Source organism: Triticum dicoccoides, chromosome 5B, assembly GCF_002162155.2.
Source record: "Triticum dicoccoides isolate Atlit2015 ecotype Zavitan chromosome 5B, WEW_v2.0, whole genome shotgun sequence".
Taxonomy (NCBI): Eukaryota; Viridiplantae; Streptophyta; class Magnoliopsida; order Poales; family Poaceae; genus Triticum; species Triticum dicoccoides.
Genome location: NC_041389.1, coordinates 92,530,604 through 92,538,582, shown reverse-complemented (window position 1 = coordinate 92,538,582; position 7,979 = coordinate 92,530,604). Strand labels below are relative to the sequence as shown.

At 46.9% G+C, this 7,979-nt stretch overlaps 1 long non-coding RNA gene across 3 annotated transcripts; it reads left to right on the top strand.

The window, feature by feature from the left end:
• Window positions 1–1,612: 1,612 nt before the first annotated feature.
• LOC119307550 lies at window positions 1,613–4,793 on the top strand. 3 transcript variants are annotated; one of them, XR_005149365.1, is made up of 6 exons: window positions 1,621–1,867; window positions 1,981–2,234; window positions 2,689–2,953; window positions 3,067–3,757; window positions 3,921–4,368; window positions 4,468–4,793. It is a non-coding gene; the product is annotated as an uncharacterized LOC119307550 (long non-coding RNA). The 3 variants fall into 3 exon arrangements; XR_005149364.1 differs by having other exon boundaries at window positions 1,613–1,867; window positions 1,981–2,953; XR_005149366.1 differs by lacking the exon at window positions 2,689–2,953 and having other exon boundaries at window positions 1,625–1,867.
• Window positions 4,794–7,979: the final 3,186 nt, after the last annotated feature.

Sequence of the window (7,979 nt, the reverse complement as noted above, 5' to 3'; positions counted from 1 at the left end):
CTGCCGCTAGTCCAATGCATGCTTCCTCTGACCCAACGGACACCAAAGCAACTCTGACGCTCCTCGCGATGGCCGCCTCCGTTTCTGTCGTCGATCTAGCCATCGCCGCCATGCATTTCCCAAATCAGCGCGAAGGATTTGCAGTCCCCGCCGCCGTCGCCTCCGAAATGGAACCGCCAACGAGGAAGAAGGCAGGCGTGACCAACCACGAGGTGGTGGCTCAAAGCAGCTGTCGCTCGACCCTGCCGCATTTTTGTCCCGAGCGAAGAGGACGAAGGTCCCATGGCGGTTGCTGTTGTCGCTTCCTCATCGGTGTCGCCGGTAGCTGCTGCTTCATGTGCAACTGTTGTTGCTGCCGTGCCTCCTCCCACACCACCTCCCGTCCTGTCGTTGGCCGTGGAGCGACTGTTGTGGAGCTCGTGTATTTTACATCACCTTTTGAAGCACTAGCTATTGGTGATGTGTTTTACATCGTCGGTTGTAGTTGAAGATTTAGTCATGAAAAAGAGAGTGCGTCGATTTGGAGCTCGGGCTCAGCTGCACCCATAATCTACGTCGTCCGTTCCAGACTTGGGATTCGAACAAAGCCAGCTGGCGTCTCCTGTGCGAGCGTTGGTAAAAGGAGGAAAACACCCAATACAGTATGAAACAGTAGCCCGTAAGTGGGGCTGGCCCGTCGCTGCCAGACTGGCGTCGCGGTTAAGCGGAATGGGCCGTGGACCAGGACCGTGCATTTCAGAGTGGGCCGTGGGACTAGACGTCAGCTTTTTTTGTCTGGGCCTGGAACAGATAAGGAATCCAGGACAGGGTTCGGTGTCTGAGCCGCTTCCGGCTCATTCTAGAGGCCTCTCGCCGCCGTCGAAGACAAATACTCCCTCGTTACCAGTTTATAAGGCTCATATCTGAAATCTCACCAACCAAGGGAAATGTCTATTGGCTGGGATGAATTAAGCTGGTTTAGAAAGTGTCCAATGAGCCTTCTTCCTTTTCTTCGCGAAAACTGTACGCGCCGCAGTATTAATTCTCAGCCCGTTCGACTCCCGATGCAATAACTCCAGCGCCCGCGTGCTCTATGCTGCGCGCTAACGGCTGCATGCGCGCGCTCTCTCCCGCCCGACCTCAAAACTAAACCGGCCCGTGCGCGCAGTCTCTCCCACCTCTCTCTCTCTCATCTGCATGGCGCATGCATAGGCCAGTTTCATTTTCATGGTTTGCATGCACGGCGCCAAACAACAAATGAAAAAAGCACCGCCAAAATCCTCTAGTGCCATTAGCTCAATTTTTGGTTTTTCAGCGTTGGCGCCGCGAACTCGAACACTGCCTCTCCCGCCGTAGCAAATCGTACATGCACTGCAGTATAAAGTGGTGGGCAGCAAGCAAGTTTAGCCACACCATTCTTCTCCCACATCTCCATCTTCTTTCCGGAATCCAATCTGACATCGCTTTGCTGCTCTCGTTTCGTATGTGGATGAAAAGAGTACAGGAGGGTGGGTGAAAGAACACGAGTGCTTCGAGTCGTTTTAAAGAAGTGGGTGGTGCATGCATGCAGGCATGCAGCGAGGGAGAGGAAAGGAGTAACGGCCACTTCTCTTCGTACGAGAACAACAGCCAGCGAATTAATTGCGAGCGTAGGGATCGAAACGACCGCAGCGCTTTAACCGAGTGGACCACGAATTGAGCCTTATGTTTTGGAAATCTGGCGATTTTGAAATAAGCCTTATAAACTGGTAAGGAGGGAGTACACAGGAGAGGTCACCGGGGCCGCTTTAGCGTGGTGCCGCGCGGGTTCTGTCGCTTTTGCTTCACCGTTGGCCTAGCTGCGGATGGACACTGAGGGAATGGAATTCCTACTGGATGTGGTCGACAGGTTCGTTCTAGTCCAGATCTGTGCCGAATTTCTCCTGTTAGAAAAGATTCGATAAGCTTGATCTGCGTTGGAGAGCAAATCTTCATGCGGCTGATTCGCCGTTTTCTATGCAGGTTCCCAGTGCGGGAGGAGTATGCAGATAATGTTGACCATCCGGATCCAGTCTTGCTCATGTACCTTCTGGATAAGGGGGCTGCGAGTCCGGAGATTGGTCAGGCAGACGTTGATTCTGGGGTAGCTGAGATGGTGTGCGGAGGTGTGCTAACTGACGCTGAAGTAGGTGCCCCCCGTAGACGTGATGAATCTTCGACGAGGTCTGCCCAATCATCGGGCAGAGTCAATCCACAGGCCCCGGCTGGACTAAGAGGTGAAGCTCAGAGAACAACCATCTCTAGTTTCTGTTTTTGCTGTTACAAGAGTACCTACGTTTGATCTGTGGTTCAATGTTCACATGAACAAAAGCTTGTTTCTCCATTTGGGGGAAAGTACTGGTTACACCAAACCTCTAACAAGAAAACTTAGAACTGGAAAAATTGCTGGTACGATTATCAACTCTCAAATGGTTTTTTATAGTTTTTCCTGTATGTACAGAATTTAGTTTGTGCGGTTCTGCAAAAACAGAAAAGTATGATGGCCCATCGAAGATGCTATTCCTCTATTTGCAAGACCGTATGGGGATAAATGCGGTTGGAACAAATGTTCTTGAAGGAATTCTGTCAAAAAGCAGTGATATAATAAAATCCAGAATTTGTAGTAATCAGATTTGGGTTAGTTTTCTATATAATGAACATTTAAATTGTGCATTTTGCAACTCACCACAGGCTTCGTTTGGGGAGTGCGCCACCGGACCGTGTGCCCTGTCCATCAAGGATGAGCGCCCTCGAGTTGTCAATACGTAAATATGATGAGCAACCAGACAAGAGTGTGGTCCGACCTGAGCTAGGTCTTAGTTTTGACTCGCTAGGGGAGGCGTACGATTTCTATAACTTGTATTTGTGGGAAATCGGGTTTGGCATAAGATATGGGAAAAGCAGGCTCAATGCCGAGAGGACAAAAAGCATGCAGGAGATAGTTTGTGGGTGTTCGGTGAGTGAGCATTTCGATTCAGATAAAAAGAAATGACACATGTACTGAATTTGGTTGTACAGATCAAATTGCTGGGTTCTTTTTGTTGACTTCCATTGATGTATGATATGCAGGGGAAACCAGACGCTGAAAACAGCAGGTCCTATAGGTGCAAGTGCCCAGCTCTGATCAGGCTGCTATGTGCATCAGACAACAGTTGGTACATAACAGAGCACCAGGCGAGCCACAATCATTCGATGTCGCTTACAATGGGAGAGAAAGTGCATTGGCCGTCTCATAAACACATAGACGTGTATACCAAGGATTTGATAAGATAGTTGAGGGAGAACAACATCAACCTTGGCAAGGTATACAACATAATTGGAATCTTCTTTGGTTCAGTTGAGAAGGTGCCCTTCACGAAAAGGACACTCAGGAACATTTGTGGGAAGATTAGTCGTGAACAGGCTGAAGATGAATTACGGAAGACACTGCAGGTGTTTGCCGACATCTGGTCGAGTGACCCTGGTTTCTCCTATGTGGTGCTTGCCGAGAAAGACAGCAAGGTGAAGAATCTCATGTGGGCTAATGGGAGCAGAAGGATGCAGTACAGGTTCTTTGGCGACGTGGTCACATTCGACACCACATACAGGACAAATTTGTACAACATGCCATTATGTTTATTTGTCGGAGTTAACAATCACTACCAGAGTATCATCCTGGCTGGCGTGCTGATGCGTGACGAGCAAGAAGAGAGCTTTGAATGGGTGTTTTCAGAATTCATTCGCATGATGGGCGGACCTGCACCTAAAACAATACTAACAGGTGAATGATTGAACACATAAAAGTGCTTTCAGTTCCTTGTTTGTAAGAGTTCCCCTCCGAATGCACAGGACAGTCACATCATTTACGAAAGTAAAAAGCTGAAAGCAAAAAGGTCATCATTTGTGTTTCTGATTAAACATGATTTTTTGTCGGACCAATGCAGGGCTATGGAGGTTGCAATCAAGAAAATTTATCCGAACACTGTCCACCGTTTGTGCAAGTGGCATGTTCTGAAAAAGGCAAAAGAAACACTAGGGTGGCTTTACACAAAAAAATGTGATTTTCAAGCTGAATTTCACAAAGTTGTTAACCACATGCTAACTGAGGAAGAATTTGAATCAGCGTGGGATGCGCTGCTTGATAAATACAATTTGAGGGGGCATAACTATATGACCCAACTATATGAGACAAGACATAAATGGGCGAAACCATATTTCAGAGATGTGTTTTGTGCGAAAATGACGAGTACACAGAGGAGTGAGAGTGCAAACCACATGCTGAAAACGGACATGCCCCCTGCAAGCCCAATGCATGTTTTCGTCTGACAATACATGAGACTTCAATTTGACCGGAAGCGCGATGAAAGCTATGAGGAAAAGAGGACAATGATTGTAAATACATTGCTGCCATTCAAAAACTAAGATTCCTGATTTTTAACAGTTTGTGCTTATGAACTGATTTCGTCTCTGTGAATGTTTTTGTTTTGGCAGGGCGGCGTCGTGCGGCGGACTAACCTTGCGATAGAGCGCCATGCCAGCAAAATATATACTAGGAATATGTTTGAGAAATTTGGCCGCCTACTGGTAGAAGGAACCGCAGAGTTGTGATGTCCTTATTTGAAACGACGCAGAGTTGTGTCGTTGAGCACATGTAAGGTTATATGCTTTTCTGAACAATTTGTTAGCTAAACTGAATTTTACTCCTGGCTGTATGATATGACTGTATGATATGATAAGAAATCGTAACCGTTTGTGTTCTTGAAATGTTTATGGTTGTCTGCACAATTTGATAACTGAAGAAAATTTCACAGCATGTCTATCCTTGGCCATGTATAATTTTTATGGATGTCTGAACAATTTGAATGCTAAAATTAAAGTTACAGTGGTTGCACCCATTGAATTGATCTTTTGTCTCCGTGAGCACGGATACTGATTAGCTTTGAGTGAACAAATTCGTAAGCATTATTTCTTGCTGATGTTGTGGTTTATGGTTATGGTTCTCTGAATTGTGAAGGGATGATCTGAACTTGCTATTCCTTGTCGTCACTGAAAACGTATACAACCAACGAGCGATGAAGGGGAGGGTAGAACTGAATGACCAGTTGGTGTTGTCTGGAAAACAACAACGTGGTTTCAAATTGAGGCGTTTGTTTTTTCCCTTGCTCAAGCTTTACTGCCTTGGGTGTATTCGCAACTGACGTACCAACACTTGGACAGCATGTGTGCATCGACCGCGTGGTTGCTGCCCCACGCAACTTGACGATTCAAATTTCAAACCCAGTTAGTCACTGCGGAATAAAAGCGCCATGTGGCTCAGGAAAAGGTGCCGAGCCATCCTTCATAGACCTGTCCCGCGACGACGTTAGCTTGGATAAGATGACGAGCCATCCATCCTCTATCTGTCCCGCGACGGTGTTGAAACCCTGCGTAACAATAAATGCTCCAGTCCACCGCGCCACAGAACGAGATATACGACCGAAAAATACAGAAAGACGCACAAATCTTGATGCAAACCATCGGTGTGGATTGTGGGATCATCTGAGCCCGAGCTCAGAAGCAGATTTTCGTGAAAAAGACCACTTTTTGGTGATTTATATTTAACTCCAATCACAATTTAATGATGTAAAATGCATCATTTATTGAAGATGCTCCTCTACATTCAGATGTCTCTCCTCATGGATCACTTTCACTGAAGGCAAAGAAAGTCATCTCATTTGATCTCCTCAATCAATACTGCTGAGCTCCCCAGGTACTCCTCCTTCAGGTGGTTCACCGTAGCTATACAATCGGTAGAGATAATTAATTTATTGCATGCTAAATCCATGGCTAAATCATTAGAGATAATTGATTTTTAGGACTAGGTTTTTTTTTTGAGAACTATTTTTAGGACTAGGTGAGGAATTGATGGCGGCTGCACGACACCAACTAAACTGAGCTGGGGCTGGGGCTGGGCCAGGCGCGCGCGCGTCACTTCTTCGTGGGAGGACGGACGACCAAGGGACGGGCGGGGCCCGGTCCAGTCTGTCGGCGTTACCGGCCCATGCCTTTGCGCGACAGCCCGATTAACGCCGCCCCGCACATCGCGCTTCCGCTTTCACGCGCACAGCCCCAGATCCGGAACTCTAACTGCCGCCGCGGGCCCAGCGAGCAGACGGCTCAGGACGGCTGGTCCTCGAGTCCCACCGGCGCATGCGTCGCCGGGCGGATTAACTGCGCCGTGTGGCGCAGGTGGCGCAGGTTTTGTTTGCTTGTTTTGAAACTCACACGCAACTCGTGCAGGCCTGCCCTCATCGGGATGCGGTAGGGAAATCGCACGCCCACATTTTGTTTAGAAATTTTCTTTTAAACCTCAATTGGTATTCCATCGTAAAACAGTCACGGGTGTAATTTCCTCTTCTCTTTTTTTTAAGTATCAATCGCCCCGGTATATTTATATTTAAAAATCTGGGATCCCATCAGAGACCAGATCTAAAACAAAGTCTGAAGTCACCATCAGCCAAAACTTGCAAAGTTCTTCCCCGCTCCTACCTTAGCCAACTTATGAGCGGCGTAATTTGCAGATAGACGCACCCATGACACTTTGACATCACTGAATTCGCGCATCATTTTCTTAATCTCTTAGACTCTCGGCCCAGCTGGCGACAGGTTCTTGTTCGAGTCTCCAAGCATGTTTGACACCACCTTTCTATCTGTCTCGAGATGTAGCTTCTGGACGTTGATTTCCGCAGCTAACTCGACCGCCTGTCAAGATGCCTTCAGTTCTGTCGTCTCGGTGTCCGTGACTCCGTCAAAGAAGTCGGACGCTGCAGCGCGGAAGTCGCTTTGATCACCCTGAGGATAACGCTGCCCCCCACCCTTGTCTTCATGCCTAGACACGGCACCATCGGCATTAGCTTTGACCCATCCAGATTCTGGAGCAGCCCAGCGTTGCACTTCTTTAGCATTCGTGGCCGGAGGTTTCTTCTCATGTAATATTGTCCATTCGGCCATATACGCCATGACCAATGCAACTATTACATGTGGCTCAACTATCTTTTTCCCTTCCTTTGTTTCGTTTCGCGCTAGCCATAGCCCATATATCGACTGCACCATTGCAGCTCTCTGATCGTCCGTAGCCTCGGCAAACCACCCTAGCAACCAGCTTGTAAGTGTGCTTGAGGAGTCCGTTGAACACAGTGGGGTCGCCACTGCAACTCCTTTCTCTGACCGCAAGATCTTCCAAAACATCGTCGAGTGTGTTTCAGCTCTTCCACAAGCTACACAAAACACACCGTTCGTAATGCTTCGTCGAAATAACTTAGCTCTTCCACAAAGCTACACAAAATCATAGATGGAAATTACTAACGGGCTAGAGGCAAAATTGAGAAGAGAGTCAAAACTGTTGAGTGGGAGATAAACCTAGATTTAAAGTGGATTTACAAGTATACATAAACCCATTAGAATAAAATCACCCTAGTGTGTGAGAGAATCAATCGTCAATATTAACTGGGTTGTTTATTCTTCTTCTTTATTTGTAAATACATCTTTTACGTTTTCAATGAAGGTCGCTACAACTCTAGAACACTATCTTTCATACTTTAGTATTCATGTGGTTGAATTACTATGCTTGTGGTACAACAAATCCTTGTCAATCCCTTCTCTATAGTCACCTTCTCTTTATCTCTCACCCGTTTTGTTTTCTGTGGAAACAATCGAGCTTTATTAAAAATCCTTCTCAAGGAAAAAATATGCAGGATGGGGCAGCAGGTCGCCACACCACGAAGAGGACGTTCCGGCTCACAAGGAAAATTAGATGATGGGTCAATACTGAGAACACTCACCAACAATTGATGACATTGTTTGGTTTTGAAGACTCGATAATGTTAGATGTAGAGGTTCAATAGGACGAGAGACATAAGAGTATCTGTTGAATAGAACACGACCCGATAGATCCCATGGCAAGAAAAGAAAGAAGGGCTGCCCTGCAACATAGAAAAACATTAGGAAGGTGGTGACCGGCGGGG